At 43.6% G+C, this 26,789-nt stretch overlaps 1 long non-coding RNA gene across 2 annotated transcripts in view; it reads left to right on the top strand.

Annotated features, from left to right (window-relative positions):
- Window positions 1–742: 742 nt before the first annotated feature.
- The window catches only part of LOC135419611 (uncharacterized), a 103,613-nt gene continuing 77,566 nt past the window's right edge, over window positions 743–26,789 (top strand). The window contains exon 1 of one of the 2 annotated variants that reach the window (XR_010433056.1): window positions 743–911. This is a non-coding gene — a long non-coding RNA (uncharacterized LOC135419611). The remainder of the gene's footprint in view (window positions 912–26,789) is intronic. The other variant, XR_010433057.1, reaches the window with a different exon arrangement.

Raw genomic sequence — 26,789 nt, forward strand, 5'->3', positions numbered from 1 at the left:
TCCTGTTCTTAACAAGGAGCCATCTGAGTGCTGCTTTGGAGGCTTTCAGCTCTGAAATGCTAGACGTTCCCCGCAGTGTCCCCATTTGCGGTGCATCGCAGGCTCTCAGTGCTTTGCTGGGCTTGACAAGCTTGCCATTTCGGGCTTATGGTCCCCATTTGGGGACTGTAAGCTCCAGACAGGCCTGTGCTGTGTCTTCCCTGCTTGCAGTCTTCCATGAAGATTTAGTGGAGGGGAGTGGGGAAGTGAGAAAGAACAGGATGAAATCATCTTTTTCTGAAAGTCAGCTGATGTGCTGTATAAAATGCAGGTCTAGGTTTTGAACCTAGAATTTTCTTTAATAACAAACCCGGGTCAATGAATGTAAAAGCCCCATGCAGAGCCTTTTACTGTGTTAGTCATAGCTTGAATCCTTTATGTTCCCTCTTCTAATGGCAAGTATTATCCAGCATGCCTTGTTACAGTGCAGTCTTTGGAGGGTGTGGAAGTTAGTAATGATGGTGCCTGAATGCTGTTACAGAGATCGCTGCTACAATTCACAGCAGATAATAGGAGCCACAGCCAGACGGATAATAGAACTGACTGAGATCCATTTATTGCTAAGAGACTGTCTGAATATTTGTACATAGCCTGAGCCACTCCACCCTCCTTCATCACATTTCCCAGGAAAGGGGGGGGGGGGGAGGGCGAAAAAAATGAAGCACAAGCCTAGGGCAGAATGGGGAGGAAAGGAGAGATTTGCACACTCTGATGCATTCACAGTGAGCCAGAATGGTGTAGATTGCTAATGTATTTACGGGCTGCCTATACAGGTGAAGGTGTGGCATGACAACAGGAAGCAAGTGGTGGACTTAGGATGGGAGCCTGTCTAAAGCCTAAACATCTGATCCCAAAGCCATCTTCCCTCTCAGGTAAATAACCAGCATGATGGAAGGTTTCAGTGCATGATGAGCTGTAGGCAAAGCCAAAGTCAGGGATAACTGAAGTAGCAAGGCCAGAAGAACTTGACCTAATTCAGAGCATCATAATTCATTGCCACTTCAAATTTCTTGGTCTTCATGTGCTTGCTAAGCTGTTTAGGTCTTGCAGAATCTGTCTGGGGAGGTAATTTGTGTGCCAAAATGTATGTATGTAGTTCAAGTTACTCAGGGTTTTTGGTATCTGACTGACCCTCCACTCACCTTTCCCTGTCTGGGAAGTGTTGGCAGTTTTTAGGAGCATAAAAAGTTTGGGACTTTTTTCTAAGTGTTGGTTATGTATGTGGAAATTAAAATACTTGTAGCTTGTATTCCTGGTGGTTGCTCTTTACCTTTCAAGGCGGGCCATTGCTGTGTTAGCTCTTCTCTTATCCCTGGTGCTGGCTCTATCTGTTCAGTATCTGCTGTTTCTAGGATGCTAGTGAGGAGCAAGCAACAGGCAATGGCAAAGTCCAGCCCAACAACAAAGGAAATACTGATGATGGCATCTCTTCTTACTTCTTTTTCAAGGTGGTGGAGCGTAGGGAAGTTAAGCTGCAGTGCTCCCAGCTCTGGAGAAGGACTGTGGTTTAATGTAGGTTGAGGAGAGCAGCTTTGTGGTAGTTAACTGATGGTCACTGCTGACTCCTGGCAGCAAGCCTGGCTGTGCTAATGGAGGAACTGAGGCTCTGATGGAAGTGGATGATGTGCTGTGAGAGAGCTCCCTACCTGCCTGCTGAATGATGACTGGCTTGGTTTCCTGGCTCTCTCTGTCAGCACGTTTGGATGCTGCCAGTAAGAAAATCCAGCCTTGCCCCCACCTTACCCTTTGCTTTGAAACACTTTGTGGTGTTCAGAGCATGTCTAAACGTCTGTGATCTGAGGTACTCATGGCTCCCAGATGCTAGAGCTGGTCAGCTGGCACAGAGTCCTTGCTAAGCCAATCTTCTATGACCATTCATTTTTACATTCTACATATTTTTAATTTTTTTTTTTTTGTTTCCTTCATCCCAGAGGTACTAAGGCCTTTTCTTTACTGATCAAACTGTTTGTTAATAGCACTTCATTTTTCTATAGTCCTTGGAGGTCACTGAGTTTGTTCAGCAGTGAACTAGGTTAGACTTGTGCTAAGGAGGAAAAGTCAACTCTGGTTTGATATGCAAACATATTCAGGTGCAAGTTTTCACTCCCAGATGTGACTGTGTGCTGTCAGTGGGTGATGGAAAGTGTGTGTGGGGGAATAAGGGTCTCATTGCAAACCAGGGCTCCTGGGCTCTGTTCTTGGCTTTGAACAGGTGTGTGAACATTGAGCACCTTGTGTTACCCTTCTCTGTCATCAGGACTGGGAGCTGATTTGGACAAGGACCACCTCTGAGTGTTTGAGGCTGACTAGTTAGGGCTGACAGTTGCTGCCTGTGATGGGCAGTGAAGGACTAACAAGAGCTTTCACCTGCACCTCTCTGAATGGGTGAGATGTGTATGGACAGTGGAAAACCAAGCAGCTGGTTGCTCACTTATCCCTGGATACAGCAGGTGTACAATGCTGGGTAGTCCTGACCTCCCCTGTGCTACCCTAATAGGGGTGAGATGCAAGATCAGAAATTAGAGTTCTCCATTGTAGGCTTCTTCTCCCACCCATCCCTTCTTTCACGTTTTCTTTAGAGACCAGAGATCTGTAATATGGGATATTGCACAAATCTCTCGTATAGCTCTGCAAAATTCCCAGTATCTTGAGTAAATGAATGAAGGAATGTTGTTTTCCAGCTGGTTGGAAGAGATCTTTGTCTTGGAGAGCCTTTCCTCTTGTGAGACTTCCCCTGGGAGGTTATGTGCAATAAGGCTTCTGCTAGCAGCAAATACTGGTCTTGAAGCGTTTTCCTGAAGTTCATGTGGAAGGTGGAGGGATGGGATTTCTATTCTACACTGAAATTAAATGTGAACATTTTACAACACATCAGTTGGCTCTTTAAGCTGAAAGATCCCACCAATGCTCTAAGAAGATAGTGTTTGCTTTTTCCTTTTGATGCTGTAGGAAGGGCCATTTCAGGGCAGATGTTAAGAAAACTGGACTACTCTGTTATTAGGAAATATGTTCATCACAAAAGATATAGGTACATTCCATTTGGACTTTTCTAAGATGTTCTGTCATCCTAACTGAAATGTACAGTTTAGGTAGTGGACATTCCCTGACTCCAAGAATAATTTATTACATTTCTTTGTGTACAGTTTGGCTCACTTACCAAATGTCCTTCAGTGTTCTCACAACTTGTAAGTTTAGGTCAAACAGGCATATATGTTAAGGGAAAAGGAATGTCTTGAACTGTGCTCAAAAACAATGACTATATAGTTTAAATATCATTTTGAGGAAAAGAATTTATATCCCAGAGGAATGAGTTCTAGCAACTCCAGCATTGATGCTGTGTATGACAAAGTATTACTAAAATGTTTTTCAAAGGCTGCACTGTCTCTCTGGACATAAAGCCCTTTCCTTACCATCTCTCAGAATGATGGTGGCCAAAATATTTCCATACTAGGAGTTGGTCAGTGGTCAGTCTTCACCACAGTGTCTGCATGAAATTACTGTGACTGGTGCTCACAAATCACTGAGGCATTTTTGAAATGTTAGGCTCTTAAATCTAAGCTTGGGAGGAGCTTTAATGGAAGAAAAGAAAGAACAACTCTATTTTCATTTAAGTTTGGGAGCTGGCAGAGATGGAGGTTGCCTAACCTTCAAACAGATGGCTGGAGCTCACTTTCTTAGTGGCCAGGGAGACCTGAACTCTAACTGCAGTTGTGGCTATAAATAAGTTGTGGACCACAGGCAAATTCTTGTGCTTGCTTTCTCATTTCCAGAAAGGGTGAATTGTTTCTTAGAAACGCATCTGGTCCATCCTGCATGTTGGGGGCTGTCAGGATGTGTGTGACCTACCTGCTCCCGTGGCAATCTTTTTTTATCAGATTCTGAGTTCCTCAAAGAAACAAGGGACAGGAAGGGTGTGGGTGTAACTGAAGGGCATTTTACCATACGTTTTTTTTCGTTTCGAGCCTGAAGTAGCACAAAACAAACCACAAGTTTTGATGCAAATTAGGATTCCTGAAAAATGACTGATTTCTTTTTTTAACATTGATGGACATGCTTAAGTCCTCCTTCATGCACAAGATTCTTTCTTGAGCCACGCCTTGCCTCTCTGCTCAACCTGTATATTAAGTGTATGCTGTTAGAAGAGTAAAGCGAGAGTGCAGCAGCATCACCATGACAAATACAAAAGTAGGACAAAATCCTGGTTGAAATCCAAAACTTGAGCATGAACTTGCCTTCAGAGATGATCCAAAATGCTGTCTAAAATATGGCTGCCTGGAGAACTGGATGTGACCACCCAGGAACTCCCTTGGGTTTTATGCCCAGGCTGCTGCCTGAAAAGCTTTTTACTTGCATTGTCTACCAAATGCATGTGTAGTTTCAAACCAAAGTATCTGAAAATCCCTAGCTGAAAGTAGGGATCTGTGTTCCTTTTGTTCTAGGTTCGACAAATGTCTCAAACTTGAAGAACAAGCAGAAAGTTATAATAAGGCATGTATGATGCACTTCAAACATCTTTGTGCTTTGCCTTCTGCCATCAATATAATGGCTATAAACTAGTACTTTGACTATGACAAATTAATTTGAATCTCTACTTTCATATGTCCACAATGATACATAGAGTCAGTGTGTGAAGAATTGAGGGCTGTGACCGCTCCTCCACAGTGGTGCTTCAGGTTTAATGGACAGCTGAGCAACACTTTAGAAGATGTTTTGTCTTTTCTGCCTGTCCATTTAGATCAGTCCTAAGCCAGCAGACTGAAAGCTGCCACTGTCCTTTGAGCTGTGTAAGGAAAGTTGAGAGTGCGACTTGTGAGTAAACAGCAAGAAAACCTAGTCTATGATCAAAGCTTGCCTGAGTAGTCCTGTGGGGGAACCCCCTTGTTCCACCAGTGCTCTGAGGTCATGCCACTTGCCTGTGCAACAGAGTCTAGTGTGACACACTGGGCTTTTTGTCCTCAGCCCTCGTCCAGTTCAGGTTTGCTCCTCATTAGGGTCTCCACTTTTCAGCTCTGGCCGATCTGGACACTGGTGCACTTTGCTGCTTAAATCCCACTGAACATCTCTTTATACTGGAAGAGGAAACCATAATTCCCCTGAAGCTCCAGCACAGCCAGAAGCTACAGCCACAATGAAGCTGTAACACCAACCTGTAAAGGACAGGTAACTTTTACTGTATCCTGACTTCAACCTCTGCTTCAAATCTGGGCTAGGTGACTTGGTACTGGAGATGTCTCACAGAGGTCTTAGAATTAATCTTACTGATTACTGTGTACAGCTGTAAGTAATAAGAGGTATATTGCCTGGAACCACATAGATTAAAAGGAAAGATCTCAGTCTTTTGCCTAAAAATACAATCTACTGCCCAGTTATTCAGGCCAGGAAAAGATTTTCATGATGCTGGGCACGAGGTCGAGAACTCAGTCTCTTTTCTGCTGCTGTTAGGAAGGGACAGGTTTAACAGACCATTGCTCTCATCTCCTTCGCACTTCAACTTTCTATGTCTCCCCAGAGAGTGATCTTCAGGTTGGTTTGGTCCTCATCTGAAAAACTATGGTGAGGGTCTCCTATTACAAGCTTTGAGATTGATTAGCTAGTAGCTACAAAGAAAGCCCAGGCCTAGGAAAATTGTAAGGGTGCTAGCCAGGAAATATGCCTGGATAGGAAAGGAACTTTCCAGAGTGTAATTTCAGATCCTTGGTTTGTATTAATGGACCTGGTTCCATGTTTTGTAGAACTGTACACTTGAAAATAAACTACAGTGTAAAAGAGAGAAAGAATTTAGTCATGGTAGCTTAAATTCTCTTCTTTTGAACCATGTGAAATGTCAGGAGGACAGGAAGCTCTCCCGGGGGTAATCCCATCCGAAACTCTAGCTGCCTCTGAATTAACAAAGTCCCCAAGCAGACTGATACCACAGGATGCAGATGTTTTAGTTCTGGCAAGTAACATGAAACTGCAGGCCAAGTTTATGCTAAAATTTTCTTTTTTTTTTTTCATAGACATTGCTTTTTTAAAAAAAAAAATTAAATGTTCACCCAGACTATAAGCCTTGTTTAGAAATGTGAATGGGTGTATGTTCTCCTGCTGGCTTGGTAATTTGGTAGATGTTAACACAATGTAAATACAGTACAATACAGTTTGGCATGGTGTTTATAAGGACATATGGGAACTATCATTTTTATGCAATCTAGTACTGGGTTCAGTGCTTCTGAAGGGCTTCTGCTTTGACTGTGTGTGAGCTTGACTATAGTGGGAATGAATTATGAAGAGAAGCAAAATGTGCATGTCTTATAAACTTGGTCATGTTGAAAGATCCAGATAGATGCATAGATGTTCTTCAAAGCCAATACAAAAGAGAGCAAATCTAAGGGCAGATGCCAAAATCTTTGAAATGCAGGACTGAACTTCCAGTTCATAGGATTTGAGAATATGTCCCTTTCATGCTATAGGAAGAAATAGTCAGTGCTCTGACACTGGTGGTTAGTCTAGGCCTGCTCTGGCCCAGAAGAGAGGTGGGTTCCCAGCTACAAATCCTACAATGAGCCCATGTCTTAACTGCTAGTGATTCCCTTGTGCAGCAGAAATGTTGGACATCTGTTGCCAGCCAGAAAAAAAACCAAAACCATAGGAATGTGGGTATGAAATGCACTGTCTGAATCAACAAATCAAAGCTGCCACAAATTTAATTTACTGCATATGAGATGTTTAGACAAGCAGGGTCTTCCTGACCTTTGCTAATATAACATGTTTCAGAGCATCTCTCCATATCCCATGATAAAAGATGAGTGAATGTATGCAAGGCAAAATGCCAGCAAAGGCTTCCCAATGCTGCTCAGAGGGTGTTTGCCAGGAGAGAATGGCTAGAGGATACTGAGGATGTATCAGGCCCCAAACTGCAGGGGGGGGGAGACAAACAAAAGTTATTTACATAATGGTCGCTGCAATCTGACTTGGAGGAGTTTTCTTCCCGTCCCCAAATCTGGCATTTGGTCTAACTTTGCATGGGTGAGGAAAAACAAACCATCTGAGCTTGTGGGAAGCTTCTCAGTGCTGGGAGGAATTCCCCACCCCCTTTCCCAGTTCATCTGTACCAAAGTTTGATCTCTGCTCCTTCTGTCCAAGGTGAAATGCTTTGTGTGCCCAAGCTCATGGGTCAGAAGGAAAACATCTCTTGGCCCATACTGTAGCTGGAGCAAGTCAGAGAAAAGTCCATTATTTTGTCTTTTGCCTGCAAGGGACAAGAGAACATCATTAGGAAGGGTGACAGCACAGGGTTTTCATTAGGCAAAAGGAAGGTTTCATGCAAGGCCAAGTTACTTTCATTGCTATGGACGCTTCATGGCACTCTACTTTTTGGGTGTGGGCACAGTCCCCCCATTGAGACTTGTTTATTCCAGAGCTCAGTAGGTTTCTGGGAAGTGCTGTAATAGCTGGGAGGAGATCCCATGGAGAGGGTGGATTCTCTCGGACACATGCTGTTTAACAATGCCACTGTCTGCAGAGGAACAGAAAACAAACAATGCAAAATCCCTGCCGTAAACCATGCAGAAACACCAGAATATGAATAGCCTCTCAGAAGGTGGCTAGTGCCAAGCAGCTTTGCTGCTATTGTTTATTGTGGCAGAGGAACTAGAACCAGCTCTTCAAAACAGGCCAATATTGCCCATTTATAACAGGTTAATGGTTCCTGCAACTGAAACTGAAGTATGATAGTTCCTGGTGAAATGGGGGAAACATCTGTAGAAAGCAAATTTGGAACCAGTAAAAACTGCAATGAATTAATTTCATTTTATTCAGATATCTTAGGCAGGGAGAGCGAAGAGCCCTGTTTGAATTAGCTGTTGCAATTGTAAAGCAATAAAGGCTCAGAGATTGTCTCTCAGGACTGATCATCAAAGCACCAGGCAAGAGAAGCAGGTGAAAGCAGTCAGGTGGGTGGGAGCAAAGCATACCTGGAGTGGTTCTTAGGGTGGGTCCCTTCCAACTCAGAATATTCTGTGGTTCTCTGTCACTGAGCAGTGTGAGTGGCTCCGTGGAGTAAATCAAATGATGGTGAGAACATAAGGTCAGTGCTATCTGTCCACAAGTTTTGGGCAACCTGGGGAATTTGTGGCTTTTGGAGAGCAGCTTCCTGAGCCTTTGACTTGGCCATTGAAACTTATATGTGGACTCCAGGGAAGGATTCCAGCTCTTTAGCAGTGAGCCTGTGCATACTCAGTGCCTAGGTGGTAGTGACTTTCATTTACTCTATACTCACCCATCCCAAACATTTGCAAGGACATTTTATGCTGAGAGCAAAGAAGCAACTGCTGTGTCTTTGAGTGAACTGGAGACAAGGGCTTTCCCCAGAGGAGCCAGGTCACACTAAAATAGGATAAACACCACCTATGCTAATTGCAGGGGAAAACTGAGAGCAGCTTGTACGGAGCTGCTCTGTGTTGTCCCTAAGCAGGGATTCAGCAGAGCAGCTTGGGTTCCAGAAGGGCTCTGGGAAAAAAAAAAAGATACTCAGAAAGGAACAGTGTCTTCTGCACTCAGGGACAGTTCTCAGGTGTGTGGGTTTTTTTGAAGATGTATTTTTAGGAGCTGCTGGGGTGTGCAGTTATATTGTGAGCCCTGGAGCCTGTTTTCTGTTCAGAAATGCATTTTGCAGCGAAGATCAGTTTGTCAGTGCTCTTTTTTTTTTCTTTTCCTCATGACATATGACCCACTCTGGGTCATATGAAGGAGACATGGATGGTATGTGACAGGAGAGAGGCTGCAATCTGTAGCTGGCTCTCCATCAGGGCTTGGTACTTGGAAAATTCCCAACTGCAGTATCTTCTCCATCTCCACTGCCTATGGGCCAATGCAGCTGAACACAGCACATGGTAAGTGGTGTATCTGGGGCACAGATGGATGGGGTCTTGGTGTAGTGCTATATTTTGGTGAAGCGTGACTGGTTGGACATTCAGCAGTTCTTGTTCCAGCTACTGACATGCTCAGCAGGAATAGACCCCCAAGGGGTTACTTAGAGGTAAGTGAAACAAAATGCTTTTCCCTGAACAGCAGCAATGTAGCCCAGTCCTTATGCGTCAGTGGCCAGTAAGTACAGTGGCAGTAACTTCCAGCAGATACCCAGCTGGATCATGTCCTAAACTTGGATATAAGAAGCTCTCAAAACTTAGTGCTACACCTTTGAGGTCTTTAGCTCCTCCTTAGCAGCAGGCACTGTAATAATTAAAGCTCTGAGAGTGAAGATATAATTGCCTACAGCTGTGGCAGGTGAGAGGAGCTGTTCCTTAGGTCAGATATTTACAGCCTGGTGCAGGGTTACACTTCTGCCAGTGAGTCCCACTGAGCATTATCCCAAGGCACATGAATACTGCCAGGGTTCACGCCATTCTTTCCAAACCAAGTCTGTGTTGGCTCCTGAAACGAAAAGAGTAAAAATTGTGAGGACCCTTTTGGGCTTGGTCTGCAAGCATGGCAGTACACTCTGTTTGTCCTGCAAGCTCTCCAGCAATGAAGAAAGCAAATACCAGTCTAGAAATAGCTTGTCTTGACTCTCCAGTCTTGCTAGAGTGCAGACTAATACTGCTTGCCTTGCTGCATTTGTGCTCTGAGCTTGCTGCCAAGGACAACCATCCCTGTGTTTCGAGAATGCTCTGGTTTACCATGGCCATGAACCCTTAAAGACATGCTAGACAAGCTTCTGAAAGCTCAAGAACTAAAGAGGTCTGGATGGATAAGAGAAATAAAAATTCTTAAAGGATTATTTGCCCTCACAGAACAGACCAAATTCTAGTTATTTTAAGAGTAGATATTTCCCAATTATTCTTTTAGGTACCTCTTCACTGAGTTATTAGGCATGCCTGACAGTCTGCTGCACAGAATACCTTGAAGAATTAGGGGAATTTTATCTCTTCTCAAACACCAGGGAAGTGAGACATATGGAGACTAAAATCCACATCCTCAAAGGGATGTAGATTTATAATTTCCACTGGAAAGTGGTGGAGATAGCAGGATTTCCCCAGGGTTAGGGTTAAGCTGATTGACTTTTCTGGTAGATAGGCATGTAATTGATTATCTTGGAGGCTCTGGGTGTAAGCATTTTCCTTAGATCATGTCTGTAGGGGAGGACAGAAATGAGCTGGTGTCTCCTGAGCCAGTCATCCCTCGGTTGCTTCTCTGAGTCACTGCTGCCGTCTGTGATGGTGTTTCTTACCCTTGCCTCTGAATCAGCTGATTTGAGCTTTGCAGGAGCCAGGTGGGCTCCGATTTTGGTACAGTTATTCAAGTCAAAACACAAGACCCTTCTCTTATTCTTCCTGTTATCTCTTCGTTTTCAGCTGTGCAATTTGAAGTGCCTGGACTGGCCTTGCCTTTCCTTGCCTAACCTCTCACAAACAGCCACGAATTTTTGAGAAGGGCCCTGATTTGCCCTGCCAGCACTCCTTAATTTTGCCTTTCCTCCTTGCAAGCCACACTGAAGCAGCGCTTTGCTATTCTCCAGGACGAAAATAAAAAGAAAAAAAAATAAAAATAAAGTAGGTCATGGTGTCATGTAAGGCAGCCGAGCGCTAACATGGAGCCAAGGCGAGCGGAGCGAAAAAAACCCAAAACTGTCGGATGGGAGAAGATGAATGACCAGCTGTCCGGGATAAACAGGGATGAAGAGATCGACGGGGGAGCGCTGGGAGCGGAGGAGCCGAGCGGCCGCAGGTGGAGGCTCCCGGCGGCCGCTCCGCTCCCGGGGCTGCGGGACCGCGCCTGCCGCTGGACAAGGCGCCCTCTCCTGGCACAGGTGAGTCTCGTTCTTTCCCTCCGGAACAGCTCTCCTTCCTCTTGCAAGCAATGATGGTGAGTTTTTTCATGGTTTTCTCCCCCTCGCCCCGCAGTTCAGTCCAAATAGCCCATACAGAAAGCATGGGACAGGCGTGGAAAACCACTCTCAGCAGACCAAAAATCTTTGGTCGTAAATAATTTTACTTTTTTTTTTTTTTTTTTTTTTTTTTTATCCCCCTTTATATATTTATGTTTCCTGGTTTATGTCAGCTGTGTTATTTTTTTTCAGAATTAACATATGAAAGAAGGAGGATGTTATTGCCCTCTAGTTGTCTTGACTCTTGCCCAGCATTACTCAATGAGCCTGGAATAGATTTCTTTGGAAAATGGACTCAAGCCTGACCTTATCTCTAAGGCAGGATTTCACCCTAGAGTTTAAAGAGAGATATTCAGATCTGGAGATGTGGCTTATCCCTGTAAGCATCCCTTAACTTGGGGTGCTGATTACAATTTGGTGTGAATGATGATCTCTGCTGCTTGCCTAATTTAGGATTTTAATCTATTAAAAAACCCCAAACAAACAGAAAAGGAAAAAAAAAAACCAGAAAAAGGGTGAGAGGCAACCTCAAAAGACAAAAGTGTTTTAAAGCAATCCTGGCTGAGAGAGTCTGGGCTATTAATCTTCTTGGTGTATTCCTGTAGATACAGGGATTGACTTTGACTTTCACCAGTCTGTTTATGGCATTGCTGTTGTCACTCCAGACAAATTCACTTTGAATTTGTTGTGGGTCTACACATGTTGCAGGACTCCCAGTCCTTCAAAGCATGTGCAAGAAGGAAATAACTTGCCTCTTCACCAGGTCTGAACTCCCAGCCTCAGAACTGGGGTGCGAGCCCACTTGGAGGAAGTGAACCTGGATGAAAAGAGCCTCAAACTGTCAAAGTTTAGGAATGAGTTCTTCTAGAATTTGGAGGGCTTCATTGTATAGCCCTGTTCAGAAAAACCCGAAGTTTTCTCTGGAGGGCTGGTATTTAAATCCTGCTCGTAGCTTCCTTCCATCTTCTAACTATAAACGTTGCTTCAGCAAGTTGGAGCAAACCTTCCCTTGTGCCTGGGGGTTGGGGGATCTAGCTGTTACGTTTAGTGAGCTGAAACATTCTTGGGTTGTTTTTTTTCCCCCCACTCTTTCCACGTATCAGGGCTGGTGGAACAGAGCTGGGCAGCCTCCTCGTGTTGTCAACATCTGCTGCCTGAGCTGACAGAAACTAGTGCTGAAGTCCTGTGTCCGAAAGATTCTTGAAACCTTCATCTTTTCCTGTTCTTCAGGCAATTTACTTCTGCAAATGCTTGGAAGTGCTGGTGAGTGGTAGAAGAAAGCAGTCTCCAGTCTAACCAGGGTTTTCTTCTGCTACTGGCTCTGTGGAAGAGATTTTAAGGTCAATTTTTAAATAGTTCTGCCTAGAAAGAGCCAGTTCAGGAGGATGACACTAGCTAATATGCACAGACCAGAGATCTGTAGCCAGTTGTTCCTGTAGACAGCCTGTATCTGGTGTTTGAGCTGAACCATGGAATGCAGAAAGCTCTTCTGTCCAGAGTGGGAGTCTCAGCAGTGCCAAGGGCCAATTACCCCTTCCCCGTCAAAAATAAGTGTCCTGTTTACTGTTTTAACTGGCTGACTTAAAATTCCAGATTTAAGATTCCAAGAATCTTTGAATACTCCTCAGACATTAACAAGCCTTGTTGATGCCCCTAGAAGGCTACTTGGTGAGTAGGATTACTCCTGTTTGGTCCAGCAAACAGGCCACAAGAAGTGAGGGGATGTGGCCGCCCATGTCTGTCCCCATCCTGGTGTTCCTGGCTCCTCTGTCATGCTTGAAGCGTGTGACAACTTTGTGCCTCCCCTCACAATGGCACCACTTGTCCTTGAGTTACCAGCCTGTTTTATTAGAGGAAACTGAATCAGCACACGGTGCTCACCAGTGTAGGCTACTGTTACTTCTGCTGCCCACTAGGTGTGAGCTTGGAAAATAGTTTAAAACAGATGCATAAATGGACTTTGTTGAAATGTATTAGCTCACCTGCAGTTTCCAGAACCTGTGTGCGTATTTTGCAAGCAGAATATCCCAACTTTCAGCTTGCAGTATTTGGAAGCACAGCAGAGTTATGTGGCTGTTCCAGCCCTTGTGAGACTGAGAGGTGGAAATAGAGGTGTTTTGGGTAGTGAGTGGGGTAGAGGGAGCCTTTTGGAAGCAGCAGTAGATGAAATGGTATGAAAGCATTGGTGGTGTTCATTTGCTTGCCCAAAGGTCTTTAGGCTTTCTATTAGACTCTCCCTAATTATTTCTAAGGCAATAAATCCAATCAGAATACTGAAAGAGGTTCACGCAGACCAAGAATTATATTTTCATGTTCCTCCTAATACCCCACTACCCTCTACCCCACTCACTACCCAAAACACCACTATTTCCACCTCCCAGTCTCACAAGGGCTGGAACAGCCACATAACTCTGCTGTGCTTCCAAATACTGCAAGCTGAAAGTTGGGATATTCTGCTTGCAAAATACACACACAGGTTCTGGAAACTGCAGGTGAGCTAATAATTATTAATCATGTTTAGAAGATTGGCTGATGCCTCTTTTTCTAATCTTCTGCTCCTGGTGATCAGCAGGTATCCTGATATCCTGGGTTTCAGCATTTCAGAAGGCTCTGTGCCAAATCATGTCTCCCTACTCATGTCTTTCTTTCCTTACTCTTTAAATATTAGGAGTTGTAACAAAGCCTGCTGTCAACCTTTGGATTGGATTCTAAATACTGACCCACATCCAAATTTTGCAATTGGTTCCATTTGTTACAATGGGTGGAACTAGTTCTCTGGATCCAAGTACAATTAGATGAATCTAGATCATAATTCTGGGCGTTGAACCCAAAAAATAAGAAGTTAATTTCCCTTTATCTTCTGATTCCATTGAATAACAATAGGCCAGTACTAGCCTTTGCTGTTCAAAAAATCTGTTATGAGCTGCCTCAAAGGCCAATGAAGCCCATAAAGAAAGAGCATGACAACCTGTGAGGGAACAGCATGTCAGAACAAAGTGATGGAGGAAGGTGGGAATACATGCTTTGGGGAACTTTCAAATAATCCTCTTTCTTTTAGTTTTGCCTTATACCCTTGCCTCTGTATTTTAACCCACATTGGATTGTTTGATTACCTATTTTGACTTTCCTCATTGTGAACTGCACACCAGTGGTTTTGTGCATTTTTTTCCCTAGACAGCAGGTGAACCACTGCTTTGTGCTGCAGAAGAGGTGCAGGTCCTGGGTAGCACCTTGTCAGCATTGGGAATGCTCTGGGGTCAATACTTCTGTGCTGCTGTAAGGAGATTAAAAAGCTGATTATTCTCTGCAACGAGTCTGGGTTTGGTGTTCTCCTCCTGAGAGATGGCTCCTGTGTCAACAACCCCAGCACAAACTAGACACCCATGCTGCTGTCTCTGTAGTATAAAGGAGAGCTTAACTCTGTTTCAGTAGCATCAGTCTTTCAGGATCAAGCTGAAATTTTGAGTAGCCTAGAACTTTTAGGTTAGTTACTGTCCTGCAAAATGAAAGGCTGAGCTCATCAGTGACCTTATGGTGAGACTGTTGAATGGCTTGTTTGCTTTTTGGGACTGATTCATAAAATAGGCCCAGAGGAAACAGCCAGGAACACATGCTATTCATAATAGTGCCTCCAGAGAATAGCTAATTTTCTTTTTCTCTTCCAGTGGTATTGTTAGGCTTCAGTGTACTTAAAAACAGACCTGGCACAGACAGTACAGATAAGTTAATGAAAAGTTGAAGAGGGTTTTGGTTTTCCCCCCCCCTTAAACTAAACGTAATGATAACTTCTAATTAAACCCTCTTTTAAATTGGGATTCTTTTTAACATCTCTTATTTGTAGTTTTTAAGAGTTTTCCTGCTTATTTCATGCCTTTAAGGACTAGTAATAGTATCTGGAGTTGCTATGTAGCAGCAGGAGAATGAACAAATCTTATATTTCTGAAGGACCATGAGCTAGTTACTCATGTAGCGTCAGGAGAGTCATATATAATTCTTTTACTCTACACAGTCCTGGGGAAACAGCTGGAGCATTGTGTACAATTTGCTGAGCACATTTCAGGGAAGATGTGGACAGTGGGGAGATGCCAAAGGAGAACAGGGAGAACAATTGTAGAACTTGAAAGCTTGACCTCAAAACAAGGAGGGGGAAAAGCTGACTTAACTGTAATTAAAATAAAGTACAACAGAGTTTTCATCATATATAGAAAAACTGAGGCGGGGGGGGGGGAAACACTGTTCTCCATAGCAATGAAGATAGGATGGGAAATAATGCACTTAAATTGTAACAAGAGTCAGGCTGTACACTTAAGAAACCTTCTTAGGGGTAAATATATTGATGCAGTAGTTTGAAGTATTTGGGAATGTCATGGGGTTCCTGTCACTAGAGGTTTTTAAGGTGAGGTTAGCCAAGCACGTTAAAAATAACGTACCTCATGCTCAGTTATCAGAAGTGACCAATATTTGCTTAGGGCACTTTCTGATAACTATCTAACGCACAATTCAAACTTTTTGAGTCATGGGGAGCTTAGCCACGCTTATTTTTGCAAACCTTGACACTTAGAATAGAGAAAAAGCTTTATTTTAAGCTAAACTACCTCCTCTATTGACTTCAGGGAATCTTGAAATGTGTTTGCAGATGTCACAGAGATCAAATCAGGCAGAGATGTCCAAGGAGTTGATGCCTGAGACCTCAGCTGAGGTCTGAAGTCTGAGCTTTGAAATCATTTAAGAGGAAGCAGAATTTCTTATTCAAAATGTAATTCTCATGGTGTTTAGTACACATTAACCCCAGAGGGAAATGTTAGCTGGTTTTCCCAATGCTGGTGCTTATTTGACCATGAAATATTTTTCCCTCTGGGAGATACTTAGAAGTGAATTGGATGAAGTGCTGGAAAATGTAGAGTCCTGTACACTTCGGAGACAAGAAGTTCCATTCAGTCGGGGCATCTGAACTGGGTTCAGTTTCCTATTTTGTCCCTGTTTTAGTTTGTACTTGTGTTGCTTTTATTTTGAGGTCTACAGTTGGGAAGAGCAAGAAGTGCTGAGATACTCTGACTGCAGGGTCTGAAGTGGTGTAAGATCTAGCTGTACTCCTGCTTTTGGATATACTGTGCATGCAGTTTAGTAACGATAGTGCTACAGCAGTAAACTTGGGCACATAAATTCCTGTGTTTGGAAGTTAGTAGTTAAAGTTTATAACAAAACTGTAGACCAGCAGTTAGTCTCAGGTACTCTAACAAAGTGCTGATATCTCATCTAATTCCCTGCTGTTTTGTTTTTTTTGAAGGCAGCATGACATTTGTAACAGCTCCATGGGGGTTATTTCCATCACTCATCCACAGAAGGGGCAGCAGTAAAATGAGAATGGTGTCTTTTCTTGCATGTTTCCCTAAACTAGGTCTCAAACTACCCTTTGCCCAGAAGGTAGCAATGCCTGTTCTTTTTCATTACCTGTAGAGATACTGCTTCAGACAGTGACACTACTCCAGAGCCCTGCTCCAAGAGTAATTTTCCAAGTGGCACAGTAGGTGTGCAGTCTGGTATGATCTGGCTTAATTTTTAATGCTCTTCAGAGAATAGCTTCAAATTGGTTGGGGTTTTTTTTGTGGTTGTTGTTGTTCCTTATTATTCTCATGTAGAATACTACGCTCTGAAGCACACTGAATTGATTATTGTCATGGCTAACCAAGCAATGCTACTTGCACAGTGCTACTTGCACACTTGATGTTAGTGTGTCCTTTCCAGATTGCAGCTAAGGAGTAGGGCTGCATGCTTGCCTTGACTTCTAAGTGTGCACCTAAACAAGCTCAAACTCTGAAGATGTTTAAACAAAGATCTCAATACATGCATTGAAAAAGATTGTTGTAACACTCCAAATACTCCTGAATCAGTCTCTCACAATTAGAGGTCAGAATTTAGGCTGATGATAAGATTTCTTTTGCTAAGGGCTGGAAATAAAATGTAAATGGATCTGAAGGAACTGTAAAAGGCAGAAAAATAATCTAACCTTGTTTATTGTGGGTTTCCCATTTGGGAAAAGCAAAGCCATGGAACCCACCACAGCACTTTTTCTGTTGTTCCCTAGATTCGTGGTTTCCATACTCCTGAGTATTTAGTTTCTTTGCCTGGTTTAGGCTATCTCGTTTTTATCCTAAGTTCTCACAGCTTCATTAGACTCTTGTGTCTAATCAATCTGTACAGTCCTTCAATATTTGGCTTTCTTACAAATCTGGGTAATGCAGAGATAGAAGCTGCTCCAGGAGGTTTCCTAGCTCAGCATGACGTCATACCACTATTAACATCTGTATGTGTGACCTTGTTAGCTCAGTATACACAAGGTAGATATTTTTCTTCTGTCCAATGCACTGCTTTTTATTAATAGGATGTTCAGTATAAAACATTACCATTAAATTTCTCCCAGCTGGAATCCTTACTTTGGTGTTAACTTACACATCATAGGATTTGGGAATAACTTGAGCCACAGCTTAGAATAAAATTCTGGTAGCAAATGATCCTATAACTTGGCACTAATCTTGTATGATACCCCATAGCCATTGTATTACCAGCTTGTGAGCAAAATCCTGAGTTTTGTGCTAAGTAGAAAGGTCCTTCTTAGTGTCATGGTTTGTTTCTTGTGGGACTTGCTAGTGGGCAAGCTAAGTGTGCTAATTCCAAAACCATCAGGCAGAAATTAATGAATCAACAGAGTGAATAATCCACTGCTTATTTTGTGAAACAAAGAGCACCTGTAACATTGAAGGGATAGCTGCCTGGCAGGAGGCTAGTTTTACTTTTAAGCATATAGGAATGTTGGGACTGGGTAGAGAGCTAGGGACAAGTGGATACACAGAACCAAGCCTAAGTGTGGTTTGGGCTATGAAACCTTTTTGTCAGGTGTTGGTGCCTCTTCAATGCCTCTTTCTGTTCCTTGATAATAAAGCCCATGTTTGTGTGGGATCTGACCTCAGGGAAGGTTAATGCTTCTCCTGCTCATGAAAGCCAAGTCACACTCCTTTCAATCCTGGATGTTTGCTGTTGCTTGCAAGGCTGTTTCTATTTGTGTTGTCCTTTGGATATGATGCCTGCAAGGTGGGAATTGCCTCAAGCTTGGTTTGTTTGGTGAGAGAAGGAAGGCCTGTTTTTCAGGTATGTTCTCTTCTGAACTTCTTCAACTTTTGCCAGCTTAGTCCCAGCCCTCAGGCTGAAGAGGCAGGTGTGAAGTGAGGTGAGCTGTAAAAAGAAAAACACCACAAAAACCCCAAAACACATGGAGTGGGCTTGTGAATGGGGGAGGAGAAGGAAGTTTGCTGCAGAACCTGGGTGGTGTGGAAGGCAGTGAGAGTCTGGACCTGTGTTTCAGCAACCCATGGTATTGCTGAGGCTCTGTGTTTGCCTCTTGACAATGCTACAGCAGGTAGCAGGAGTGCAGGGTCTCTCAGCAAGGAGCCCTCTAGCTACGCCTGGGGTGCAAAAGTAGTCTCTCACTACTTTTTTCCTTGTCTTTAAGGATTTAATCTGCCTAGAGCAGAACAAATAATGTGGGAGCTGCTCCACACCAGCCCCTTCTCTCCGAGCAGGCTGACAGGGGGAGCTTTCTTGTGAAATGGGCTTTAAGGTCACCCTTGAAATCAAACTCACACTTAAAATGTAATCTTTGCCATGTGCAAGGTATTGCTTCTCTGCAGTACCTCAAGGAGCATCCATGGACACAGGCATCTTTAATGTTGGCATTGCACAGATTGGAATAAGAGAAGTGTATTTCCTTCTTGGAGACTTTAGCAATAACAGGGCTGAGTCTCTGTCAACTTTGTGTTTGAGTGCATTTGAGAGGAGGTTTGTCTAAAGCCAGTTCCTCTTTTGGGGAAGTGGAAGTTGCTAAAGCAGCTGATGACTCAGTTTCTCTGGCTGTAGGATGCAGATAAGAAATGTTTGCTTTTCAGATAATGAATGAGATTTTTCCATTTGGGACATGCTTTGCAAAATCTAGGGTGTTAAAAATGGTAGTGTGAAGGTCAATAGGCAAACTCATTCAGTCTTTGACCCTTCATAAGATGACATAGCCACGTAGTAATGTTCAGTCTGATGGTACAGAAGAAGACAGTGAGGTTTCTGCTCATGTGTTGTTGAACAGCAGGAAGGATAAGCGCAGAATTATTTCTTCCACAGAAGTTTTTAATACATAATGCTGTAAAGAGAAGCTCTGAGAGATAAAGAAATACAGATAAGGTACTCACAAATCTTCCAGTGATGCCTTGGGAGTCACTGTAGCATGAAACAGATTTAAAAATGTTTGAGTGGTGGGAGCTGAATTAGGAAGTGGAGAAGTGGCTTTTACTTTCTTGCAGGATATGGATTCTCTGCAGCAGGGTCTTCTCCATTCTTGTGTAATACTGACTCTCTCCCTTTCAAGACTTTGCATTTAATGGTGGTCTTCAACCAACACTGAAGCAGAAGCAGCTCTCTGAACAGAAATTTTGGATGAGATTCCAGAGGAATGAGCAGAGTTAATTCCAGTGAATCCCTTCCCAACACTGTGGCATGTAGTTGGGCTCAGTGGTGAATTCTCACAACAAATCAAGAAATACTTTGCAAGATGCTACACAGAGCTGTTCCCTGAGTGACCTTGCTAAGCTAGGTCACTGCTACCCACTAATGCCAAACCATGAGTGGGGTTTAGTGGATGGGAGAGGGAGGTAATGTGGAAGAGGGATGTTTGCCCATTGGACCACTGTTGGTCATGGAACGCTGCTGTCAGGCGATTGCCAAGGTTACATGGGAAAGTATTTTATTTATCACTTAGGAAGATAAATTATTGCTGTGTCTTCCCAAAATGGTGCTTCATTTTTGCACTTTTTTTCCCCTGAATAAAGACGTCCCTGTTTCCTACCAGGCATGTGGAGGAACAGCTCCTGGCTAATGTTGCCAGAGAGTAAGGTAATGCAGCTGTCCCAGAAGAGCAGGCAGTTATACAGGGAAGGTGATCATAGTGCTCTGTATTTGTAAGAGGGAACTTGTGTGGATCCATACATTATGGATGCTGACGTCTCCTGACAAAGGTCTTACAAACCCTGGCAGTCATCTTGAAGGCAAGAATTCATTCTGGCTAGCCTGCCAGCAGCACTGACTGCCTCCAAAACTGCATGTTTTCCCTTGTAAATATTTTCAGTGGGCTGTTTTCCCAGGACCATTTTGCTTACCATCACCTCTATCCTCCCTGTCTGCATAGTCATTTTTTAGACTAAGAGAAGGGGAGGGGATGTTGTTTTGTAGCAGTCAGTGTTATAAATATACGCTGTATGATTATTTTGGAAGATTAACAGTTCTCCCCATCACTCTGCAGAGTGACTAGCTCCCCAGAAGTCTTCCTAGTTTGTCCCTAGGAATAGGACGGTCTTGCCTTTCACTCAGCTTCTCTGCTAAGTTGAGGAGAGAGAAGTTGGAGCAAGGATTTGCTATGAATCATGACTCCTTGCTTCCCCACCCTAGCTAAACCTGGAGCTGACTAGAGGCTGCTCTGGCTTAACACTGCTGGCAAAATTACACTCCTGCCACTCTTTCTTGCCCTGGCTTGCCCTCCCTGTTAGGGTATAACTGCCAGGAATCCCCTGCTATGTATGCAACTGCGGGCGTGACACAAGCACAGCTTTGTGTTCAACATGCAATTTAGAAGCTTTTCTCCCATTGCTGATGATCAGAGCAACATCTGTCTCCTTGTTTACAGGGATGCAATTGTAAGATGATCAGAAAAACTGAGTTTCTGAGGCTCTCACTTATTCTAACTACTGAAATGGAATCCTGCACCAGCATGAAGACTAGCTCCCCAGAAGTCTTCCTAGTTTGTCCCTAGGAATAGGACGGTCTTGCCTTTCACTCAGCTTCTCTGCTAAGTTGAGGAGAGAGAAGTTGGAGCAAGGATTTGCTATGAATCATGACTCCTTGCTCCATCGTATATAGATAGGCCTTCTAATCTGTTCTGCATTAGCAAATGATGAAGGCAGTCCAAGCAGCAATAAAGAAAGCTTGTCTGATGGAAAGCTGTCAAGATCCTTTTAGCTAGATCTTTGTGTTTTATGTTGGGCTGAGTGTTGTCCTGCTTAGCTCTCGGGCACTTGGGTGATCATCACCTGTGTGATGACTGCAGGCCCTGCATCCACCATTACTAGCCCTGCCTGGGCTAGTTGACAGGCATGCTTGGCTGGGCTGTTCCAGTGCTGCCTCCTTCAGTGTGATGAAGACCATAAAAGGTGGTGTCTTCATCACTAGTCCCCAATATTGTCCCTAGTACTGAGGTGAGAGCAATTAGCTTTGAACTTAGTTTGAGTGCATGAATGCTCAGGGACATGCCTATAGTGGAGCTGTGCATGAGAACTGCTTGTGTCAAGGAGCTTGATCAAGTCTCTGGGAGCACCTGGGTTTGGTGTATCTCTGACTGAGGCCACTTTCCTGGTACCCGCCTGTGTCTGGGCACAATCCATGACTTCTGTAGATGTTTCTCAAAATAGCACCTATTGTTTCCCTCCTTGTTCTGCCACTGATTACCTGTTTCTATCCTGTTCTTTTCAGCTTCTTAGTTTCATGGTCTCTCCCTTGTGCAGAGGGATAAAGGTTACAGTGGTGAGCTTCTGTGAAGAGCAGAGATTGGATGAAGAGGAATGTTTTTCAGACCTCTTGTCTCTTAATGTGCCTGAACAGAGTTCAATTTTGTGGCATCTGTGGGATGTCTGGGCCCATGTGGCTTTTTCTGTGGGTTTAGAGCTCTTTACATGACTCCCTTTTTTCTTCAGCATTATTTTCTGCACCCTTCCTATAATTTTTGTTTCAAGAACCCTATTCCACACCTTGCAGATAAAAAGCAGGCATTTGGGGCTGATGATGTCCCCAGGACTGGAGCAGTCAAGGTATGGCTGTCTAGTTTTCCCCTGAGGGAGCAGATAAGCATGTCTGGGTAACCCTATGATAACTACAGAACAAATGGTCTGTAAACCAAAAAAGAACTGGAGCCTTTTCCTGAGAAGGATAACTTGTCACTATAATGGTGGGGATAGCAGGGGGGCAAGGACAGCAAGCAGAGGTGGCTTGTCCAGATGTTTTACTGTCTTTCCAAGTAAATATATATATGCTTAGGGTGTTGATTTCAGAAAACTCCGTTTTCTTGACAGTGGAGTAACTTACATGTCTGTGTCAGCTCTTCAGGAAGTATTGTGTCAGTGGGAGTATGGAGTCTCCTGATCTCTTTTAACTCTTTGACCTTACTTGAATTCCCTGAGTTCTCAGCAAACAAAGATTAATTGAATGCCTTTAGACAGTCAATGGAGGTTCATGCTGCAGTGACCTACCGATTGCCACTGACAAGAGCAGCGAGAGTTGTAATTTTGAACTTTGACAGACACAGGTTTTCAACACTGTGTTGAAAACAAATCTTGTCCCTCGGGTAAGGAACATGTTGGTGTGCAGGAGGTGCTAGCAAAAGACTAGCAAATTAGTCAGTTGGCATTAGATGGAAAAACATAGTTGCTGGCATCTTTAAATGTGCTTGTTTTCAGTAAAAAGGTTGTACTGTAGTTTGAAGTGTCTTCTCTATGGCCTGATTTGTTGGAGAGAAGGAAGTATTGGCTAAAGAGAAGGTGGGGTGTTTGGATAAGATATTAGGCTGGAGCTCAGGAGATATTAGCTGTATTTTTGGGTAGGCTGCCAATGACACATGACCACAGGCAAGCCATTAAACATGTCTATGACCTTGTCTTTATCTTATTTACTTGAATCTTAGGCTCTTTTGAACAGTCTGTCATTGCTGAATGCTTGCAGACTGTAGTGCAGTAAATCTGCTTTCTGGGCCAAACCTTTGGACACTGCTGTTATAAAGGCAGTAACTCATGCTCATCTGTTTCAACTGTGGCATTGGCCTGCAGAAATCCATAACCTCTGCTGAAGCTTCCTTTGCACTGGTTTCACCATCTGCATGTTTGGAAGGACTGTGCACCCAGATATCAGCAGAGGAGCTGAGAAGCTGCATCTCATTACTGTTTAAGTATTTGTGCACTTTCTTTTAATGTGTGTGGCCAGAGCTGGCTGCCTTTTGCCACTGTCCTAATCAAAGCAGTCGTTGCTCATCTAGGTAATGTGTTGTGTCCTTACAAAGTCATTGGCACACGTTTCCCTGGCACTGGGTTTTACCTCGGTGCCAGATTCCCTCTGTCACCTCAATGGGTTGCAGTGACACCCAGCAGTAATGCTCTCCACAGTGCTGATTCTCTCCTGATGCTGATTCCTCTGGGGTATGTCCTTATAGGTTTTTATCACTTGTCCCCTGAAGTTTGCAGCGTCACCATCACTTAAACTACATTGTTCTAAAATGTTCCTCCCTTCTACCTTGTTCTGCTAATCTGTCTCTGTCTCCCTTGCCTATCCAGGCTGTAAGCCCTTGGAGAAAGGGGTTAGCTGTGTTACTCCTGCCATACTCACTCATAGCTTGTCACTTGGTGGGGAATAGCCCCTGAACTTTCACTCACAGAACAGGTTTGATTTCATTAGACAGGTCTAATTATAGGGCAGCTAAGATCTCTGCAGCCTCTAAGCACAGTAGTAATATACATAATAGTTTGGGTAGCTGCATATGTTCTGAGACCTCATAATAACTGGAGGTGGAGCAGGTCATATTTTGGCTTTCCCTGAGTGAATATTTTGATAGATGCAATGGGGATGTCTGCAGTATGCTTGTCCTATTCAAATTTCTTTTATTATGAGATTTCCCATTTGGAGAGGTGATTATGGATGCAATCCCATATAACACTAGCTTACACTCTCCTGATCCTACAGTAGATATCCTATTATGGGCCCAAGAGTGCTAAAACTTGTTTCCACATATTTTTGCTTTCCAGGCCCCTCAGTAAAAGAGCAGCATAAATACCTGGTACTCTGATGGTTTACTCTGTGCAGTACAAACCCAGCATTAGCCTCCTGGCTACTGTATTTACCAATACTGTTTCTGGAGTGACATACAGTCTGGTAAAATCCAGACTAGCATCAGTCCAGCACTGAGTGTGCAACTCCTGCTGGATCCCTGAAGTGGCCTCAGCTAGATGGTAACACTGGGGAAAATACCAACCAGGGTAGAGAATGAGATCTGGTCTCAGGGGGAATCACTTCTACATAAGTCTGTGGGTGGTCATAAAGGATCAAGAACTTATTCTGACAGAGAAAATAAAATTTATTTTGTATGTGCTAAGGAAGTTACTGCCTCAAACTAGGACATCAAAGTTCAGTTTTGTCATTCCAGGTGAGTTAGAGGAGAGTCACCCCTTCTCTCTTCCTTGAGTAAGACCATGACAGCTGTGTTGTGCCTACCAGAGACGTACTAAAACTGCCTGTCCTTAACCTTCTGATCTGTATTTTAGCTTATTCCAATCTAGATGTGCCTGAAGCACATTCAAAGTGCTGGCTGTCCAGCAACAGGTGTCCACCTTTGGCTGGAATCTTGATACAGAAGAATGTTTACTTGTGAGGGATAAAGCAGGACAGCCTCTCTGATTACTGCTGAGAGTTGAATTTAGGTGTGCAGGCTCTGATGACCCAAGCTGGAAGCTGGCCAAGGACACTAATGTTAACAGTCCTGCTTTTGGGTGAGGTGGTGTAATACCTCTAATGAGCAGAGGAACTGAGCTTTGTTTCCCTTAAACTGTTACCATCTTGGGGATTTTTATGCTGTTTTAGGTTTGTAAGGAGAGGCAGAGGGAGAGCACCATTTTATTAAGTAGAGTCTCTTTTCTCAAATCCTTGACACGTAGCACACTTCTACTCTCCTCCATCTATTTCATGCCAGCAATACAGATGTTCCCTTCTGGCATTTCCCCTTCCATCAGTGTCACTTGGTCTCGCTAAGTCTCTTTTCAGCCCTGTAGTTGGCGTTTTCCCCTCAGCTTCGCTCCAACGTCCAACTGCTCCGTGCCCCGCTCCTTCCCGGAGCTCCGCGGAGCGGCCTTCAGCACTGGGAGAGCTCCAGCGGGACATCGCCGGGCTCTGCCGGGATCGCGACTTCGGGCGGTGCTGATGCGAAACAGCCGATGTTACCCGGCAGATGGGGGATGCTTACTAATTAGTTAGTGTTAAACGGATTTCAAATCACTCTGTTCGGATTAGGGTTTATGCTCTGCCCAGCTCCATGCTGAGTCTCCAGGCTCAGGCTGGAGCACTGGATTTTGGTGACAGTGATGGTTTTTCTTGACCTCTGTGACTGGATGTCTCCTCCCCAGCTGCACTCTGAGCAAGCAGGGCCTGTGCCCAATCCAAACTTCTCTACCATGAGCAAGTTCCCTACTACTTCGCTCAAGGCCTTTCTGACTAGGAATTGGATTTTGCCTTAGATTTGCACTTCACTGAATGCAGCATGGATCTGCCCTTAGAAGGGGAGGATCTGCTTCCACTTAGAAGAATCCTTTAAAAGAGTGTTTAACGAAAATGAGAATAGGGCAGAATTTGCAGGGTAGAGAAACCCTTACCCCAGAAACTAAAGGCAAGGTCACAGAAAACACGAAGTGATGAATAAGAGCAGGCAACAAAAACTTCAGATGCTGTGCATAGGTAGAGCATGTTTATTTTTGGCTCTTGTTGTGTATTTGGAGCAGAACTCCCTTTCTGTCGATGTGAAACAGAATGCCATGAGGTTTTAAGTTCTCCATGTGACCAGATGGGGTTTGCCGCAACAATAGGGTTTCTGCTTGGTTTTGGGAAGGGCAACAGTTTTGCTGGCATTACACAAGCCTATGTGTGATAAAATAAGGAACCTTCTTTCTCCAACTCTTCTGATTTATGAATCTGCTGGAAATCAAAACTTCTTTGCCATTTGTGTAATTTTTTTATTCTTCCAAACTGTACTGGATGTTCTTCACATATTAATTTGTGGATTACAGAATGTTCTAGGCAAAACATCAGTGGGACAGTAAAATGTTAATGCAAGAGTTCAGCTAACATAAAATAAAACCACAGTGTTCTTCTATCCTGCTTAATAATGACTCAAGTGAAATGGGGACAGTTGTGTGGTCTAGTGGCTAGTGAGGGGTGTGGTCTTCTGGATTCCTGGAGCTGGTTCCCAGCTCTTCTTTCCCATGCTGGGTGACCTTAAACAAGTTTACCCCTTTTAAATTAGAGCCTGATGTGTGGCTAGGAAGCTTATTAGGGAACTTAATTTTTGAGAGAGCATTTTGGGAACTTGAGATGTCAGGTGCTAAACAAAGACACTCCTCTCTATTAAGTAGCTCTAAGAAAACACAGTCAGATTCCAATTTTGTGACATTGTTACTTAGGAAACTCATCTTTTGGCTTTTTATGAATTGAACACTCTTGATCCGGATGACAAAAGTGGATACTCCTGACCATTTCACTGGAATGATTGTTTTAATTTTCAGCACTTTGGTTTATTGGCATCAAAAGAACAATGGATTAATTTCCATGTCAGCAAATTATTCTGGATTTAAACGGAACTGTGTGGCAGTGGTCTCAAGCACAGCAAAAGGTGCCCTAGAGCCAGGAAGTTAAATTGATTGTAAATAGCAGTAAAGCAGATTGGCTGAGCTTTGCTTTCTGAGCTAAGTGTAAGATATCAGTTGGGAAAAGCAAACACTAGGAAAAAGTATGTTGCAGTAAATGAAGACTGGACACGCAAGAGAAAAGGGTTGTCCTACAGAATACCACTGTTAGGACACTTAGGCTAATTCTGCAGACATGTATCTGTTGAAAGGGGACAGAAAACATCTTCCTGCCTCAAAGATTAGGCATAATGTAAGGTTCCAAATTGCTGAGGTGCTATGTTAGTGGAGACCAGGTAGAAAGAAAAACCAAGCTGTGAACTGGATTCCTGGTTGAAGGATCTTCATGCAAGTTTCATCTTTAA

Source organism: Pseudopipra pipra, chromosome 10 (genome assembly GCF_036250125.1).
Source record: "Pseudopipra pipra isolate bDixPip1 chromosome 10, bDixPip1.hap1, whole genome shotgun sequence".
Classification (NCBI taxonomy): domain Eukaryota; kingdom Metazoa; phylum Chordata; class Aves; order Passeriformes; family Pipridae; genus Pseudopipra; species Pseudopipra pipra.